Source organism: Gallus gallus, chromosome 18 (genome assembly GCF_016699485.2).
Source record: "Gallus gallus isolate bGalGal1 chromosome 18, bGalGal1.mat.broiler.GRCg7b, whole genome shotgun sequence".
Taxonomy (NCBI): Eukaryota; Metazoa; Chordata; class Aves; order Galliformes; family Phasianidae; genus Gallus; species Gallus gallus.
The window spans coordinates 4,570,176-4,590,838 of record NC_052549.1 but is presented as its reverse complement, the minus strand read 5'-3'; the positions used below and the strand labels follow the sequence as shown (position 1 = coordinate 4,590,838).

General features: G+C 49.9%; 1 long non-coding RNA gene across 2 annotated transcripts in view; it reads right to left on the bottom strand.

Moving 5' to 3' along the window:
• LOC107054740 overlaps positions 1–20,663 on the bottom strand; it is a 121,974-nt gene that overhangs the window by 4,364 nt on the left and 96,947 nt on the right. The window lies entirely within an intron of this gene.

Sequence of the window (20,663 nt, the reverse complement as noted above, 5' to 3'; positions counted from 1 at the left end):
ACCCCCCCCCCCCCCGGGGTGCTGCTGGGTCACCTCCTGCTCTCGGGGCTGATATCACAGTGACAATGAATGACCCACAGGGTGCTCTCCCAGATGCCTTTCGCTGTCTGAGTGCCCCATGGATGGGACCAGCACCCCCCTGCTTTCTGTGGCCACCCCCTAAGCACCGCCAGCCCCTTCTGCCACATACAGATTGCACTGCACTGAGTCTTATTATATACCAGAATACCTTCCTCCCTCATCAAAGGTCAAACTTAGATCCAATTTCAGCCAGGAGGGAGACGTCTGTCAGACAAGCACTAATCACTGTTTAGTATTCATATTCACCTATTAGAAGCTCCGTGCTGTAAACATGTCTATGAATTAACAAGGCATCTGGCCTCTCTTGTACAATATGAGCAGCTTGGAGCATGAAGTGTCTGCAGAAAAGAAGAAGTGCCTTCCATCTGTCTCTCCCAAATATCGCTGCCATCACCAAAGCAAACAGAGCCGCCTCCCGGCAGGTGCTGCTGGAGCTGGGGAGAAGGCAGGAGGAGGAAGGGAAAATGTGGGGTTGGCTCCCTGCAAATGATCCGGGGTGGCCCCATTGGGGGCACCAATGACCAAAGGGAGGTGGCAGTGCCACCATTCAGGTCACCAGGCTCCTTCCATCCATCCTTCTGCTGCAGAAAAGCTGTTGGAAAGCAGTTGGGTTCCTTGCTGGGGGTTTTGTCCTGGGCAAAATCAATGGGGAGCACTGTCCCCATCCCCGGGGTGGGGAACGGCACCAGGAAACCCTTCAAGCATGAAAGCTCATTTACCAGGAGCTCATCTCCTCGTGTTCGGAGATACGGAGCACAGAAAAAGCATGACAGATTTGGGTATATTTTAACTGAACGACGGCCCACTGGGGATTGAGCAAAGACCACAAACGTTCTTTCCCTTCCCATCGAGGCCAAGGGGATGGAGCTGGGTTTCACGGGGTGGTTCCCGTCTGCAACCTCCCACCTTCCCTCCCTCGGTGTAGGTGCACACGGAGCCCAAACAAAGGCTGTGTGCCCGAGTTTGCTCGGTTGGCAGTGAGTGCAGCAGAGCTGCAGCCGCACACAGCAAAACGCAGCTCCGTTCTGCAGCCGGCTCCGTTAAAAATATTCTGCTTAATTGATTTTTTAAAGAAATCTATTATGCTGCTCTCGGCTCGGCTATTGATCCGCAGCGCTGGAGAAGTAATGAAGAAGCCTTCAAATCAATAAGGCCAAAGTATATCTCAAACTGTATCTGCTCCAGCAGCACAACGGGGACGTGGCTGGGCAAATTCCCCAGATGGGGCCACGGGAGCGAGCAGAGCCCTCCTGATGGCGGCCGAGATTTATTTCTATTGGCATAAACATAACTAATGAAACCCCGATGACTCTTCCCTTCCGTGAGAGCTGATAATATATCGCAGCGCTCACAATGAAATGAGCAAGAGCACATTTGCAAAGCAAAAAAAAAAAAAAAAAAAAAAAAAAAGAAGAAAGAAAGAAAGAAAAAAGAAAAAAAAGAAAGGAAAAAAACAAACAAAAAAAACCCCTCCCTCAACCAGTTTTCTTCCCGGTGCCCTTGGCTCTCCTCCACCCCCTTCCCCACAGGATAATATTTCTCCTTGGAGCTGCCCATGGGTTTCAGTGAGGCTTTCAGAGCTCTCCGAGGCTGAGTTTGAGTTTTTCTTTCATCCCTCGCTGTCAGCGCGGGGCGGGTTGGCAGCTAAACTTAACTGATAGTATTGTTTGGGGCTAACAGCCTTATCTTATCTTGGTTGTATTATTCGTATTACCTTCGATAAGCCACCTGGGGCTGCACACAAGCAAGACTCAAGGCAGTGCCCTCGTTAAAGTTCAGCACCTATCTGCTGTAATGAGAGCAGCACTGCGCTGTGAGCATGGATGGCACCTTCCATCCGGGACCCCCAGCATCACCATTAAACAGAACCACCACTTTTCCCCCCAAACACACAGCCCTACGGCAGCATTCTGGCTGGTGGATTTGCGCTGCTCCCGCTGAAGATCACAGAATCACTATGGTTGGAAAAAAGCTCTCAGACCCCCAAGCCCAACCGCAGCCCACCACTGTGCCCACTGACCACGTCCCTCAGTGCCACATCTCCACCTGGGCTCCTGAACGCCCCCAGGGATGGTGACCCCACCACCCCCTGGGCTGCTGTGCCAATGACAACCGCAGATGCAGGAGAGCAGCAGCCAGCAGCCAGCACTGCAATTCCTGCTGAGCACTGCTGGTTGTGCTTTCCTAACCCAGAAGGCCCCCAGCACCACACAGACCCTGCGCTGGAGCCTCTGAGCACTTCAGGCACTCCAAGCCAGCAAATTAATCTCCTTCTTTTCATTTTTTTTTCTTTCTTTTTCTTTTTCTTTTCTTTTTTTTTTTTTTTTTTAACCTCCGAAGTTTAAAAATATGGTAATGCAATTAGTGGCTTTGGCAGGCTAATGAAGCCACTTTAAACCCCTGCAAAAATACCATTAAAAGAGAATGCTTAAGAGCCTCTTCAAACTTTCCAAAATGAGAAGTACGTTCATATGCAGAAGATGCCAATCTAGTCTCCTTTCTCCAAGGTTCAAGATTAATTAGGGACTTGTTTAGTGCATGAATGAGGAAACAAATGAACTCTTGGATCGCAGAGCACTGGAACCAATTTTTTAATCATTTTTTTTTTCTTTACAATTACATTCCTATCAAGAAGGTCTTCATTTGACTTTCTGTCACGGGGCCGCATCACGTCAGGTAACCACTACGAGTGCTCAGCTTTCAGCCAGAGATTGAACAATGTGCTTATTTAACACAGCACTAATGCATTAAAATGCTGCTGTGCTTCCATAATAAACACACATAACCCTTTCTTTGAGACTCCCTCAAAACAAACGACTTAGAAAAGACCAACAATATCTTCCCCAGCACAAAGCCAGGCTGGGTATTTAAAGATTACCTTCGAGAAATGTATTAATGCCTGAGAGAAGAGAAGAAGTGCCATACAATGGAATGAGATTACCAAGGTAAGCAATAATAGATAGGAAGAGAGCGAATATGTTTGAGACTAATTGGTAAAGAATGGGTTTTGCATGTTTAATGAGGAGAAAGGAGAAAGGAAGCTGCTCCGCGTGGTCGATGAGGGCTGGGTTTGGCCAATCCCATCACAGGGAGGCTCAGGTTTGGGTGTACACCGTCCCCATCGCAGCCCGGCGCTGGGGAAGGGATGGGAAACACATAACGGTGACTGGCAGCTCTGCTCACTCCTTCACATTAGCACCCATTTATCATTAGGCAGACCTCTGCCAGGGCGAACTGATAATGTTTTCCTAAGTGGGAAGGCAAGGGTATAATTTCCATAGCTGATTTGTTCACTTCTCTCTCTCCCGTGTCCTCTGAGCAATTGCGAATCAGACCTGTGCTTCCCAGGACACACTTCTGTGGCCATCTATGAATAAAGGATCACGTCACCTCTTGACCACACTCCCTAACCTCGGCGCCGCCGGGCAGCGTAATAAAGTCCCCGCAATGGATACTCCTGATGGAGAGGGCAGGCCGAGCAGTGATTGTGCTCATTACTTCCTTCACATTAGTAAAATTGTAAGATAGATGGGGAGGAGGGGGTTTTACTCCAGTCCGCATCCCAACGGCTTGCCGGTCGCTATAGGAGCCTGTTGGGCATGCATAAAGCAATACCACCTCTGTCATAAAGCCTGGCATGTTGGGAAGAACCGGGAATGATGGTGCTGCAATAGCAGCACTTCATTAGCCAGGAGAGGCCACGTTTTCAGAGGAGCAGAAGAATACGGAGAAACGCCTATAGCTGGACTCTAAATAACCAGGTTAACTGCCGGCTGCACACACAAACCCCGCTGCCCTGAACCCTGCTGCTCTGATGGAGTTTTAATAGCTCCTGCAATAAAAAGCAGTGAGTCCCAGCGGAGGGCTCTCCATTTACGCAGAAGGATGGTGGGCAATTCCCGCACGCAACGCATTCTCATGCTGCAACGTGTGCTGCTCCTTCCTGCGGCCGGGGGAAGGCTGGGCACAGCATCACCTGTGCTCAGATGTGCGGTGCAATGGCACGGGAGCTGCAGTGCACAGAGCAGGGTTAAACCACCATCTCAGCGCTGCTCTCAGCCCTGGTGGCCGTTCTTCCTTTTCCCCTTTCACTTCTCACCGCCCCTTCCCGTGACATTTCCACGAATTAATGCAGCAGTGCGCTTTTCTGCTTTGCAAATGCAGGCTGGAAAAAAACCACCAACCTTTCCAATTTAAATAGAGCCGCGTGGCAGCTGACATGCCTTGAAAACACTTTGAGTCGCACTAAGCTTTGTAGGTCCTCTCATTTTCTTTACGGAGTGGTTAAAGGTGTGCGTGCTGCAGCAGCCTGGGGACAAAAGGGGACAGAGGGACATTGGTGGCTTCAGGCTCTGTCCCAAGCGTGCCACAGCCACAGCAACAGGTCTCTTTGCATCTAACCAACGTGGGGGCTGGGAGAGAGAGCAGCAGGAAGAGCGGAGCGAGGCAGTGAACCGTGCAAAGGATTTCTTTTTGTTTGCTGCCTGCGCTCAGCTGCAATCCATGCCTCTGCACCAGCAGCAGGCACTGCTCTGTAGGCTGCGTGGCTCCCGGGGCTGTGCTTTGTGCAGGTGATGGTGGCAGCGAGGGTGGGTGTTGTCCTGTTGCACCTACACACGCACCATGAAAATATGACCGCTGATCCAAACCTATCCACGCCGCACACGGCCAAGCTCACCTGACAAGTGAAAGAAATGCAGCACTGCACACACTGGATTTCCTAAATGCCTCCCACTGCCATCACAGGGACCTATTGCGTGGGGGCAGACCCTGGTTCTCCCCAGTGCCCTGCTTTGCTCCCAGTTTCTGAAGAAGATCCCACCATTCACCATTTGGGTGTGCGTGGATGGCACCCAAAGGGCAGATATTTGTTTCCTTTTGAAAGGGCTATTGCCTGCCCAGGTCACCCCTTCCCAGGATAAAAGCTGTGGTCATAAACAAGGTGGTGAGGATGGGTCCCAGGCAAGGCACTGTAGTGGGCACCAGGAGCAGTGAGCAGTGGTAGGATCCTGTTCCATATCCCTCCAAGACATTTGTGGGGGTTCTTCTGATCCCCCAGCAAGGGCTGGGTCCAGCAAAGAGCCCTGGCACCCTCCCAAGGGGTCTGGCTGCAGAGGAAGGGGCCCAGCAATGTGACCCCCAAAATGCAGCCCCCAGGCTGGGGATCACAGCTGGCAGCAGGCATGGCACTGTGGGGTGAGGGATGCTGCTCTGCTGCTTTGCTGCAAACCCACCCCTTCTAAAGGAGCACTTTTTGCACTACAGCACTGTGCAGGTCCATGCAAGGCTAAGGAACACCTTCCCATGTTCTTCTTCCGGTGAACAAATCATACCTCCCCATTGCAGCACCTATAGCACCACACAACATGTGGCATCTCTGCCAACATCACACACACCACAGGCTAAAATCCCTTTGTATGATGCCAGTCTAGCAGGGGCAGACCAAGGTAGCCCCAGCTCCCTGCATGCCTGGCACAGTGTGAGTACTGCTGGCATCAGTGGCAGCACTACATGGACATGGCCTCAGACAGAGTTCTCCAAGGGGAACCGATTAAAAATAAAAGCATCAGCAAAAGTGCTCAACAGGTAGTGAAAAATCAACGAGCAATGATCTTCCGAGCAAAGACCTCACCTTCCTGTGGGGCAGTCAACTTCAGTGGGCAGCAGAGAGAAATACACAATTAGCATTGATTTGGGAGCGGGCTGCTAACGAAGCAAGCTGCACCAGGGCTGCCCCACTGAGTAACCAGCACAGCTCAGCAGGGACTGGTGGGGACCTATGGGGTTTCATCTCTCCAGCAGTGCTCCATATACACGGGGCTGAAGCAGTGAAGAAGTTCCCGCTCCCATTCAACTGAGCCAACACCATGCTTTGGGCACTGGAGAACTGGTACAGTGTGGGAAGAAGCACAGTGAGCCCCTTGCATCTTCTCATGGGATGTCTGGGGACAGGTGTGCCCTGGCAGGTGTAGGGTGGGCGGGAGGAGCGAGGTGTTAGAACAGGGAGCAGCCAGCATTCTATCTGCCACCACGTCACCTCCCACCCACCGTATCCCAGTGACAGTGCCATATCCCCAGGTGAACCCAGAGCTGCTCCCAAGGAGGCAACCGATGGAGGAGAAGGCATTTCAACAGTGCTAAAGGGCTTCCAGTGACTTAAAATCAAATCCTGGCAGGTGCTCTTGGCTTGGAAGTGCTGCACGGGCACAGCCCGGCCCCTCCGTCTTCTGTGCAAAATCACATCTGACAAATCTAAAACAAGAGAAAATCAAGGCCTGACTATGAAGGACAACATCAGGCCAAGCCTGTTAAATTATCTCCCTCTCTTCTGTCATGTCTCGTTTGCTCCCGAGCTGTCAGATCCCACCCCTCATTGCCGGCTCCACAGCCCTGTGCTCTATCCTCCACCTCCTGCTCTCTCTCCACCCATCAGCAGGGCTCCCCAGGCGCATCCCAGTATCCCCCACCCTACCCAACTGCCACGTCCCAGCTGCAGGGGCTGTGGGCTCCAAATATTGCTCGGGGTGGGCAGTCAGAGCAGAGCAATGCCCCACTGAGCTTCTGCTCCGAATCAGTGGGACCGCTGCTTGTTCCAAATGGGAACACACAGGGAAATGGATTGTGGATGGTTTCAGAAGCAAACTCTCTGCATGCAGTAGCAATCATGTTTCCTAATGTTAATTTCTTATCTCACCTCTCCAAAGCACTTTGCAAGGTTTTATCCTGTTGGAGGGAGGAAATCCATCCCCCTGATTTTTGCAGGCTTACAGAGAGGCAAAGAGAGGTATCGATCCTAATGAGAAAACGCCGACAAGAAAACAGCAAGAGCCACTTCTATTTAGAGTGCACTCTGCATTCATCTGATGGGAAAACCAGATGGTTATCAATTACACATGCAAATGGGAGATGTCCAGTGATACCCACGGCAGCCTCCCAGTTCCAGCCACCTCTGGGTTCACGTCCGTATCTTTGTGCATTTTGCTCTTTCAAGTAAATAAAGCAGAAATCCGTCTCTTACACAGCCCACATCACAGAACCACCAGCACTTTCATATTAAGAGAACGTCTGGTGGCATTTTAATCTCGGGAAGTAATGTGGGCATTTGTCATCTCCGATCTCTCCTTCCTGCCACTGTCCATGGTGCTGGGAGCCGTGAAATTGCTGCTGCTGGGGAGCGCACCGGGGCCAGGTTGGGTTTGGGACACGGTTAGGAGGTAATAGTGGTGGTAGGGGGATGGTTGGATTAGATGATCTTAGAGGTCTTTTCCAACCTTAATGATTCTATGATTCGGGGCTGACACTGCAGCCCTGTGTTAGCAGGTAGCAAACCCCGCGTGCGAGCAGATTGCTTCAAACCCAGCGCTTTCTCGCTTTCTCTCCGATTCTCATTTGCTTTGCCTTTCATGCTGCTTTCTCATCTATAAAAGGGGAACCGGGGGGAAAAGAAAGGAAAGAAAAAGGCACACGAACACCTGAACATCTTTTTCATACACCTGCCACTGCTGCCACTCAGTGCTGGATCTGAATAAAAGCGGATGGGAGGGAGGTGGGGAAGGATGAATAGCGTTTCATGCCCTGTAGTCAGACATCATTGCAGGTGGGATCCGAGCGGGGCTGGGCGGCACATCCCACTGGAGCTGTGCTTTGAAGGCTGGGCTCTAATTTCCAGACTGCAATTACTGCACTGGTAATGGTCTGTCAGGAAATGGGGTCACCCAATGGGAGCTCAGATGGACGGATGGACGGGTGGCCCCGGGGTCCCAGCGGGGGGTGGCCTGGGGACTCGTGGTTGGGTCCGGCTGTGTGGGCTTTCCCATCATTCCCACTGATCTGTGACAGCAACAGGGACCAAGGGAACAGCATGGAGCTGTGTCAGGGGAGGGTCAGGTGAGGCTGAGGGAAGGGCTGTGTCCCACAGGGCAGTAGGCACGGAGCAGTTCCCCAAGGTAGTGGGCATGGCTCTGAGCTGCTGGAGCTCAGGGAGCTGTCAGACACTTCTCTCTGACATAGGGTTTGGGTGGTGCTGTGTGGGGCAGGAGTTGGACTTAGTGATCCTTGTGGGTCCCTTCCAACTCAGGATATCCTGTGATTCTATGACTTGGAGTTCTGGCCCCATGAAGCAGTGACCGTTATGGGAGAGATTTCCATAAAGCACAGCACAGCAGTCACTTTTGAAAGTTTGCTGGTGCTATCCAATAGAACCATGATCGTGGGTTGAGGAGGAGATGGGACCCCTCTTTCTACCTCCCCCATGGCTGTTCTGTTCTGAGGATGAGTGACATCCAACCCATATCACCGCCTCCAAGTGGGATATGCTGTACTTCTGTTCTGTCCCAAACACTGCTCACCACAGCCCTGAAACACTTTTAGAGCACCTAAACTTGCACACAGGCACCCAGCAAGATTTGCAAAAGCACACCTGTTTAGGTGCTTCGGGAAATTCCTTTGGGGATTTTAATTGGGTTTGAAACTTCTGACAAGTGAGCGCTGCAGTTGCAGAGGAGTGGGTGATGGCAGAAACCTACATGCCAAGGTAGGGGAGCACATATGAGAGCTTCCCTGCTTGCCATGGGGTCCTGGGGACAGGGAACCCCACCTCTCCACCTCTTTATTCCCATTTTCCTTGGTCAGGGCTCTCTGTGCCCTCCAGCCCAGCTCCTTTCCCTTCACCTCGCTGCGCTGCCATATCCATAGCAAATTCATCCTTCTCCACTCCGAGAGCTGCCCGCACTTCATTAAATATCTTAAAGGTGCTAATGACTTTTTAAAAAAGACCCAAACTGTCTGATGTTTTTCCAGCTCATTTCCTGCTGCTATCTCCCCAAATCCAGTGGACAGTAATGACACGTCTGAGGCAGAAAATGGGATTATGATGAACAGAGCGAACACTGCTGATATGTGGACAGCATTAAACATTTGCAGCCTCTCTTCTCTACCTTTCCCTTCTGCAGGTACGTGAGTGATCCCACTGCATCCCCTTGCACTGACTCTGCTGAGCTGTGGCTCATCCACAGGGGATGCAAAGCTTTTTGGTGCTGCATACAAGTGGGAGTTTTGCCAGGGAAGCACTGTTTACCTGTCCAGAAGCAAACTGTTGGATAAAGCCACATTACTTTTCCCATCTGTAAAATGCTGCTGGGATGCTCATGGCTTGTCCTGGGACAGACATTGCTAACACTCATAAGAGAGAGGAACCAGCTGGGTCTGGTACTTCAGACCCACACGTTTGGGGTTTCTATAAGGAAAAGTGGCAAGGAGGTGGGAGAAGTCTTGGGAAGAAACCGAGGGGTTGGGTGACTTGCACAAAGCTACCCAGCTGAAGGGGAATTCAACCAAGATCTTCCAGGTATTGGAAATAAATTTCAAACTGTGCAACTTTTGCACCAAATCACACAAAATCAGTGCTTTTCAGAGAGGAAAAACAGGCAACAAGTTCATTAAGTGAGCAGGTGTTATAATTGAAGAGGAGGATTTTTCTGGACTTCTCTTTTCCCTTGTGACACATGTCTGAATGGGGAGGGATGGAGAAAACAGAGGGATGTTCAGATCAGTGAGTGTCCTGAGCACAGTAAGCATGTGGTTCCCAGAAGTCCACGGTGCAGCTGAATCAAACTCAATTTCCTTCAGAGCACTGAGAAGCACTTCCCACTGAAGGCCCTTCCCAGCCCAAATTTCATCTTCGGAAAATAACACAATAAAATAAAATAACTTATTTTCTGCCTTTGGTAATGCCAGGCAATGATCTCACCCAAATATTCCAGTGATTCAGTGCTGTACCCAAATCTCAGCCCAACACTGCTCCAGAACATCAGCATGGGCAAGGTGTCCACTGCCCTCCCTGGGTCCAGCCCTGTCTGTACCCTGCCTGGTTTTAGCAGTGATTCCCAGCTCATTGCATGCCCAGCTCATGGCAGGGACCTAAACCTACTCCAGAGCTGGAGGAAATGCTGTCATAAATCCTAGCAAGGAGAAGCCACAAGGTTTCCCATCACTGAGGTAGTCAAGGTCCTTTCAAATGCACAAACCATGGGCTTGCACTGGGAAAGTTCCTTCCAATTCAAATGATTCTATGATTCTATGATGCTATTATTCCATGTTCCTATGAGCCTATGATTCTATTATTCTGATTCCATGATTCTACAATTACACGATTCTATGATTCCATGGTCCTATGATCCTATGATTCCATGATTCTATGATCCTATGATTCTACGTTTCCATGATTCTGTGATTCTCTGATTCTATGGTTCCATGATCCTATGATTCCATGATTCTACAATTCCATGTTTCTATGATTCCATGATTCCATGATCCTATGATCCTATGATTCTACGCAAGGTGTGCCATGAGATGCCCCCAAAGCAAGGACTATGGAGAGCTCAGCTGAGGGTATGAGCACGGCAACCTACTTGTGCTCCTAGAGCTGGTATATGCTCAGGAGATGAGTATTCCTTCTAAAAACTGGATGTGAGCCCTACGCCATCCAGATGACACCCACACTCCCCCACCACTATGGCCAAGCCATTCCTAGGGGGAAAATGGAACCAATGCCCTCAGTTTTGCCATGGTGGGCAATTGAGTTGGTGGAGTTAAACAAAACTGAAGGCTGCTTCTACCCTGCTGCCTGCTCCCCTCCCCACAGATCCCACCGAGATTGCAGTTCTAAAAGCACTCACTTAAATGTGGGAGGAAGATTGCCTGAGCTTTCATGCGTTCACTGCTAGATTGTATTGTTGCTGCTTTTAACATGTTTCGCTCAGTTAAATAGTAACTGATGACAGCTACGCGCTGAAATCCTTTGGTGTTTTTATCGTGGATTTCATATATATATATCTTATAAAGAACAGAGCACTGCAAGGCCTCTTACCATATCAAAAACAACAAAAGAAAGCCCCCTATTTTTGTGTAAAGTATCAAAGCAATAACGTGTGCCCATGCAGCACAGGCAGCCTATCAGAGGTTGATCGGGTTTTATTGGCCTTGGGCAACTCTGCGCACGACGGTCTTTAGAGTGACATGGAATTTATTAAACTTTTCCACAGCCTGACAGTCTTCTCCCAGCTTGTCCCCACCCCCAAGCTCTTTTCTTTTGAAAAATGATTTCTGCCAATCTTGTGCTTTTAACGTTTTTGTTGTTTTTTTTTTTTCCTTTCTCTCTCTCTCTCTTTTTTTTTTTCCTCTCTTTTTTCTTTCTTCTTTTTTAATCGCCGGACGCTGAGTGCGACTCTTCAAGCGTCTGCTTAAAGCAGCCCATTAAGATCCCACTGCAACAACAACAACAAAACACCAGAGAGAGAAGCAAAAAAAGCAGCCACGCAGCCCATTACCGCCTGGTTCAGCCTTATTGCACTACATTACCCGATATGACAAGCTCTGCATACATATAACACACACCAAGGGTTTTTCTTCCCTTCTTCTGGATAGCCTAATTTGGGCTTTGCACAGTGCCCTGCAATAAATTTCCTCTTGCAGACAATAGCCTGTCGCTGTCAGCTGCTTGCCCCTGCTCATAACCCAGTGCTGCTCAAAGCATCGCTCTGCTTGCGCCCATTGCGCCTTCAGGGGATGCCAGCATTGCTGCGTGCACGTCCCCATGCACATTCATTAGCACAAGCATCCAGCTCTTTGCTCAGCAGAGGGAATAGGGTTGTTTTTGGTTTTTTTTTTTGCACCTTTTGTGGTGTTTCCTAGGTGTGAACTAGACTTGTATAGCAGCTCGGGGATGTGGCACAGCCACTGGGCCTGAGGATCATAGAATTGTAGCATGGTTTGGGTTGGAAGAGACCTTAAAGATCGTAGAATCATAGAATGGTTTGAGTTGGAAAAGACTTTAAAAATCATTGAATTGTAGAATGCTTTGGGTTGGAAGAGACCTCTAAGACCATCGAGTCCAACCCCAACCCACCCACACCACGTCCACTAACCATGACCTTCAGTGCCAAATCTCCACATCTCCTCCAGGGATGGCCCCACCAATTCTCTGTCTGATGATCTTGTTCCAACCCCCTGCCATGGTAGAGGTGCTTAATGCATTTAGCTCAAACAGCACTGAAATCAGGGAGTCAGGCTCCTCAGCTGAATTACTTCACACAAAATACACAAATCTGGCTTTTCTGCACAATTTTCCCATCTGCTGATATAGAAATTTGGGATCTGAGATTGAAACCTGCCAAATTAAGATGCATTTACTTATAATGACATTCACTGACATGGGTATCTTCAGAATTATTCCATTTCCTGTATTCTTTCCTAAGGAAGCAGAAGAAAGAATTGCCTCTCTTAGCTGGTAATTAGCATTAAAATAGCTCCACACGCTGTGTAGAAACAGCAGAAATCCTCCCATATCTTTTGAAAGAGATAAACATGGACTGTGGGACCATGGGTGTAGAGAGGTACTCAGTGGCTGCAGGACTGAGTGAGGGTGGGAGCCTGGAGCAGGGGGGCTGGGGGGGAAAGGGGGGGGCTGCAGTGCTCTGCCACCCCCCGGCACCTCACTGACGGCAAAGATGAACGGCAAAGCTCCCCATAAAGGTTGGCCAAAGGAATGGGAGAAAGGGAATGAATGATGGTAACCACCACTGTGATATCACCAGTGTGCTCACAACACCAGGTGTGATGTCATAGGTGAGCTCATTCCCAGAGTGGGGATCCATTCCCACAGTGGGGATCCATTCCCTCCGTGGGGATCCAAAGCCCCTTCAGGTGGTTACTCCCAAATGAATGCTCCAGGTACAAAGCCCCAGTTCCCTTTGAATCAAAAAGCAATGAAGACGTGACAGTGAGCAGCTCTGTGATGCTGCAGAATTTGCACAGAACCATAAAGCAGAGGGTAATCCTGAGGGCTCATCTTCTTGCAGAAGAAAACATATGGTGCTTGGATGGGCAGCCAGGCAAAAAAAGGAAAAGGAAAAAAAGAAAGTGGCATCATTAGGATACATTAGGATATAAATAAGGTGAAGGAGCCAGTGCAGCTTTGAGTGAAGATCACACATTTTTCACCAACCTCCAAAACAAAATTGATGAATTAATTAATGGAAAGGTGGAAGGAAGAAAGGAAGGATGGAAGGAAGGGAGGAAGAAAGGAAAGAAATCATAAAAGAAAGCCCCCATGTGTGTGCCCCCCATGTGTGTGCCACTGAAGGCACGCAGCAGCATCCCACTGCCAGGCACAGCTGTTTGCTGGGCGAGGGGATATACCCCCACAGCCTCCATCCACCTTCCCACCCTTGGTTGGGCTCTCGGGCAGGATGGAGCCCTGTAGAGCTGAGCACACACGCTGGGTAGGGCGAGGAGCCCTTGGGGAGGGGCAGTGCTGGTGGAGGGACCCTCGGGTCCCTGCAGATCCCAGCCCCACCCGTCCCGCAGTGTCCCCTCCCAGAGCCAGTGCCACTGAGCTGTCTCCATGTCTCACAGATCTTCTCTTCTGTGCTTCTCTTTATTAAATAAAGAAATAATCCGGCATCTCTTTGCCCTGGAGAAGCTTTCAATAAGACGGATAAATATATATAATTAGCCAAGGAGAGAGCAAACTCCAGTGAATACAATACACCCTGCGAGACAACCCTCCATTAAAAGCCTCCTTGTTTAAACTTCAATATTTTAGCAACAGTGACAGAGAAACACGGAGGAAAGCATTTATACTTCACTTTCCCTTCCAACAGGTTCATCGGATAATTCCCTGCCAACCTCACACCTTGGCTGTCCCATTCCTTCCCCAAAACGCACGCTTTCTCAGCGTTCCTTTCTAAGCCCCAGTTGCCTGCTGATTTAAACCTGTGAGCTCCTGCTCAGTTCTGCATGCTAGAACACAGCCTTTGCCTTTTTGACCAGCAGGAAATGCGGATACGTGATGGCACTGTGGTCTTGGGGTCAATCACGGCTCACGGGTGCAATGCCTCACTGCACCTCTCCCACCTTCTGCTGCCCCATTTGGGTGCATGGAAAAAGGGAACGTTTGGCCATTCTGGATCTCCAAGCAGGTTGCAATGGCCATAGTGAAGCAGAAGGCTGAGCGCTGAGGTTGGTCCCAGCCCACAATCAGTGCCTCCTCTCTTTTATCTTATTCCTCACTTGGGAGGATTGAACCCAGCGTGGCACACCACACCAGGTCCCCATCAGATGGTTTTCCAGTTTAGCTCAGCTTCCATTCTGAAGGATGTTCACAAAGTTGCACTGCGAGCGCTGCTGTTCCCACCGTGGTTTATTGCTGTTACACCGCTGCCGCAATTACCTGCCATTACACTCAAATTTATATCAGAACAGGAAAAAATGGTTCCTCAGAAATTAAACAGCACTCCCTGGTGGGATAATTCCTCCTGCCAAACTTCCCCGTAATGAAAGCTGTAAGTAAATTCGCTGTAACTCAGGGTACCTAAGACCATCTGCCATTAAACCAAAGTCTAATGCTTGTAATAGGACAACACCTCGATGTTCAGGAGGAAATTCCCATGGGGCTCTGAAGCTCTACGTGGGTTCCTCCACACTATTAAAACATCTCCAGCACCTGGCAGATGAGGAACTTACACAAATTCCTCCAAAGCTTAGAATCATAATATGGCTTGGGTTGGAAGGGACCTGAAAGATCAGCCAATCCCATCCCCTGCCATGGGCTGGGTGCCCCCCAGCTCAGGTTGCCCAGGGCCCATCCATGGCCTTGGGAACCCCCATGGAGAGGCATTCAGCTTGTGCAATCAGCAGCTTTTTGTAGCATCATAAATGCCTCTGACAATGTGACACCCGTGGCCAATGGTGCAGACACCCGGGGGGACCCTTGTGCCTTCTGGTGCCATCAACATCCCCCTGGTTCCCATCCCACAGGACAGGGTGGCTGTCAGCCCCTGATTTACCTCCCCTGTGCAATTTACTGCTGACTTCTTTATGTGCACGGATCATATCCCCTCGTATTTATCTCATCTTTAAAATAAATGTTCCCCCTCCGCCTGCAGCCTCCCCTCCTGTGGAAGCCTTTCTGTGTCTCCAATCATTTTTGTTGCCTATCTCCTGACCCCTTCTATTCCTGCTATATCATTTTGAGGCGGATTGACCAGAGGGGAGCACACCATTCCAGGCAAGTCCGCAGCACTGATTTATGTGCTGGCACTATAATGCTCTCAGCAATATTTTTAATGTCATTCTTCCCCGAATTTTCTTCAGATATCTGGTGGTGGTTATTCAAAACCAGCAGAGATTTGCTCACTGTTGGTGCTGCTGTCCCCTTCCCAGGTGGTCCCAATCCATTTAGAACCAGCATTATGCTCCTAATGCTCCTCTTGGGTACAGCACAGGGCTTTGCCTCCCTGCCCAGCCATGCCCAGGCAAACTTTTCCACCTCTTTCCTTGACCAGCCCAAGGAAATCTATGGTACTTGCAATTTTTGCTATTGTTTATCCTCGGATCACTAAAGAGTGCCCTACACAGGACTACCAGACTCCATACACATCCCTGTAGCATCCCGCTGGTAAATCCCAGGAACAGCTCAAAGGCTTTTCTGTCCTCTCTGGGATATAGGATTTGAGGCAAAGCAATTGCACAGGATGAGATACTGGGAATACCACGCGGGGAGCTGGGCTGGAGCTCCATTTTCCCCGGACAATAAGACCACAGCAAGAAGGCAGAATGGTACAGATAGGAAATAGGATTGCAGCCGCCTGGGGCCAAATAAACCCTCTGTTTTTGAGAAGAGCCCATCAGCACAACCCCTAAGGACAGCATGCTGATCCGGGCAGAATGCAGTCCCCAAATGTCCTGGGTGAAGCGATGGGTGCAGAACTGGAGGCATCTCTGAGCCAAACCCTCTGCATCTCAGCGCTGGGGCTGGGCTCCCCCTCACCGTCTTTCTATTCAAATCACTATCAGCCATTCCGTGAGATATTTGCCTTCCTGCATTCATTTTCCAATAACAAAGCTGTCCTCCGCTCTTTAGAGCCGGTATTTTTATTTTATTTAGTTAATATTTTTAAACATTACTACCACTGTAATAAATGTTAACTATTTCCGCAGAGCTCCCGGTGTCTTGGCAGGGGCCTTTATATGTGCAAAATAACAGCAAATCATAATAAATAATAAATTATTATGGTTGATTACAGGGGAAGGCGCTACATTTTTATAAGCTCCAGACCACCTACAGCTCACAAAATATAATGGGAAACATTAAGCCTTTAACTGGTTTTATCCATTCCCTTCCCCCTCTTCCACTCCCTGTGTTCTGTAATAGATTTACAAACAGTGTAAGGGGAAAAAAAAAAATCTTCCCTTATAAGAATAGCATCAAAATTCTCCTCAGCTTTCCAGCTGCTGAGTGTTTCTGAAGCCTTCAGTGAAATGCAATTAGTATCTTTTACCGCCTGCCTTCTGGGGATACTGACATTATTATCTTATTGCAGGTTCACCTTGACATGCAGATCACAAGGCAGAGAGCTGGGTTGTGTCTGGAGCCGCCTGGAATGGTGGCACTGCCACACATGGCTTGGGGATGTGGGGAGGAGGCAGAGCCCTTGGCTCACCTCTGGATCTCAGCTCTCAGAAAGCACTGAGAAATAAAGGGACATGGGAGGGGACAGCCCCATGTAGGGTGTGTGCCCCCATACCTGCAGTTTGCTGGGGGAACAGCTAGAATCATAGGATCACTGAAGCTGGAAAAGAGCTCTAAGGTCACCAACCCCAACCCAGCCCACCATGCCCACTGACTACATCCCACAGTGCCACATCTCCATGGTTCTTGGACACCTCCAGGGATGCTGCAGGCTGGATGTGGCTCTGGGCAGCCTGGTCTGCTGGTTAGTGACCCTGCACATAGCAGGGGGTTGAAACTGGATGTTCATTGTGGTCCTTTTCAACCCAGGCCATTCTATGATTCTATGCTGATTCACCCACCTCCCTGTGCCACTGCATCACCACTTAGAGGTCTTCTCCAGCACTCATGATTCTACAACCCTAAAAGGCTGCACCATTGCAAGCCTTCCTTTGGGAAAGGGACATCCCTCCAACCAGAGCGGGCACCCCATAGTGACACTGTCACAGCACAAGGCCATGGTGTCCCAGCACAGAGCCCTCCCCCAAGGACAGCATTCCCTGCAGCCCTGCTGCTGCTGCCAGCACGTGGATGTGCCACACTGCAGAAGGACCCAGCTGCTATCAGAGACTGCTACTTTCAAGATTCTAAAAGAGGATCAAATGAAGGAGAAAATTAAATTAAACAAGCAGCACTTAATTACGTAGGCTGCTTTTGTACTCTCCCCTTCCTCTGCGTAGTAGTTTCCACCTGAAAGTCCTGAAGTGCATCAGAGGCAGTAATTAAATCTCAGAACTACTGCAGAGCAGGATGCGAGGGGAAGCGCCCACCACCCGCTTGATCTCCTCAGTGTGATTATGCATTAACTTTGCATCTCTGCAGCCCTCTGCTCTGCCAGGACACTCCTGGTGAGTGAACCCAAGGACTGCAGGTACTCGTTATCGTATAATTGCATTCTTGCAGCAAGGAGCCCACTGAAGGGAGCCCCAGGGGCTCTCTCTGGGCATACCGCCCACATCAACACCTACTGTGCTCCTTGGCTACCCAACCATTACATGTGCCAAACTTGACGTGGTAATGTCAGCCTGGGAAGCCATATCCCCTAGGATTCTCGATGTGGGATGTCTGTAACCAGCAACATAAATGTGGGGGCCACCAAAAGCCAACTCCATCCTCCTCAAGCAATCCTTGTAGGACAACACCCAGGAACAGCCATGGCCACGCTGGTTGGGCGCACCATTCAGCAAACCTGAGCAGTTCAGCACAGTGTGGTTTCACAAACCTGATTTCTGCAGTGAGTGCCTGGGGTCCCATTGCCCTACGACTCCCGAACCGGGTTCATTTATGATGCACGCAGCTCAGGTCGGCCTCCTGTGCCTTGGTAACACTCATATGATTTTGGTTTTGGTTGATAAGACCTATGATTTTAAGCACTCGTGACTGCCAGCAAATATGGGAAATAGGGAGCTCTTATTTGCCAGGGCGTTCATTGTTGTGTGGAATGGACGTCACTCTTCCTCCACCCAAGGTACCCAGCAACAAAACCAGAAATAGCAAAGATTTAATCACTCCAATTCAAAAGGCAGTACTTTCCTTAACGTCCAGCAGTGCCACCCGGGAGATATTTCAGTACCAATCACAACTTTCATCCTGCACCCCCCCAGTACAGATGTCCCGAAGTCCCCCTTGGCCCTTCCTTTCCTGAGGAGCACATCCGAGTTACACAAATCCCCAGCGATCCCAAAGCCCGGCTGTTCTCCAGGACTCCCCTGCGCTGCTGAGGGCAATGGATGAAAACAACCCAATTATTCTGCAATTTATGCCCCCAGATCCAACAGCAGAGGGCTGTCAGCCACTGGTAGTGCCCATGCCCCATTTCTTGTCCTGCTGCAGGGGAGCGGGATGGGCCAGAGGAAGCGGTGCTGCCGGGAGATAAGGAGGTTTTTCCTATGCAAAACAGCAGCCCAGATGGCGGAGATCGAGGCTCATTTCAGCCTTTGTGTTCCCAATGCCAGGCAAACCCATGACAATGCGTGGAGCCACCCCTGACCTGCGGGGTGAAGGGGGAAGAGCCCGAGGTAGGGGCTGCAGAGCACGGCTCTTCAGCTGGGAGATGAATAGGAAAAGCCCGGTGCTTGCCAGAGAGAAAGGGAAGCGATGGGGTTGGAGACGAGCGTGAAGCAGCCCTCATCCAAAGGCCATCAGAGGAGCCACAGTCTTGCAAATCCCATGGGCTGTATGACAATGGCGTTCATGGGCCGATAAGACCCGGCATCCCTCCGCGCCGTGCGACGGCCGCGGGCGCAGCGCTCACTGCCAGGCGCAGCTTCGCGAACCGCATCCCAAAGGGACAGCCGGGCAGGAGCGCTCGTTTCCAACACGGGAACGTGTATTCAGCCAACACAAACACAGCTCCGAATGCAGTTACGAGCTCAGCTCGTTTACTCTGAAATTAGCCCTCCGCTCCCGCACACTGATTACCTGCCTTTCTGGGTTCGGTCGTGAGCTTTTTCCCCCCTTACAGGAAAGATTTGCTCGTCTTAAAGCCAAATAAATGCCAATAAACTCGCACCACCCACCGTATTTAGGACCAAAACAGCCCTTTCTTTTGATAAGTTCCAGCAGTGACAATGGCCCAGAGAAACGCCTTCTGCGAGCATCACTCAGTGCCGAATGCTTTCCACGATTCCTCCCTCAGAAAACCCGGTCTGGTTTTCTTTTATCCTTTCCCCCTTTATAAGCAGGGTACTTTTCCATTGGGTAATTCGTACTACAAGCTCCTGAAAACGCATTGTGATTTTTCTTTCTTTTCTTTCTTTCTTTCTTTTTTTTTTTGTGCCTGTACATACGGCTCCTTAAGCTCCAGTTCTGAGGCACCAACAGATAAAGAACACCTTTGGTGGTTCGATTTCTTTAGGGTACGTGGATGAGAGGCACACCTCCTCATGCCCATGCCCAGGCAGTGCACTACTTTAGCAGGCAGGGCTCAATGATACAGAACCTGAAGTGTGGGATCACCCGATCCTGAAGTTCCAAAGCTCTGCCAGAACTCCTTATGGAGGACGAGTCCATCTCAGATATTTGCTGTGAAGTATCAGAGGGAATGCAGACTCTGTCACCTTGCCAGGTTGTGCCTAAGAACTGAAGCCATCTGCTGGGCCGTCGTCCTTTAGGTTCCAGGACTGCCATCTCTTCATTTGGCAAATGAACTGAGATGTGATCACCCATTATTTTGACTTCACTGGGGGGAATCTCCTCTGATGAAAACGCCATCTGTACACTGACACACTTTCACCCTCGGCTCTGGTGGAACTTGTGCTGATTCATCCTCCAAAGCCCGATGTGACAACGCAGGGCTATGTTTGAATTCTTGGGGTAATCAGTGCACTGCGTTCTGCCCAGATAAAAGCAAACCTCAATGCTCAGCTGGGAGGGGGACCGTGAGAAATAGACTCTCCTCATCCAGGGCAGCCATGCAAAGATGCACAGTTTGTTCTTGTAAAAATAACACTTGTAAGAGAGGCAAGAGCAGTACGTAAGGGTCTGCTATTTTTCATTGCCAAGTCATTCCACAAAGGGCAAGGAGACCCAGACTGACATTACCCCAAATGCTGACTCTATAGGCTCTAGGTTATACAGATCGTTCTGTATGGGAAAACTAAGACAATGCTAATCCTAAGGAGCCCATCCCTCCTGGGGATGGCACCTGGCCCTAACAGGTACCTCACCTCCTGCTCTTCAGTGGGGAGGTCAGTGACAGAGTTGGACCTTGTAGGGTTGGGGAGAAGGGGTTTGGGATCACTCAAGCACAAGGTGGTAAAGCCATACCCATGGGCCCAGCTCTGCTGACCAAAATAGGTGTTTTCCCCCATTAGGCACCCATCTGTGTCAGCCAGCTCTAATTAAGCATCTGCTCTCCAAGAGGCTAACAAGTCCTTGTGCTGATAATCCCGACCAGCTTGGCAGCATTATTTATAATGCAGCACGGTGAGCCTCAGCTCTGCTCAGAGTCACTTCATTGTTAGAATAAGATGTAACTATATCATTATTTTAGGAGACATCTAAAATATAA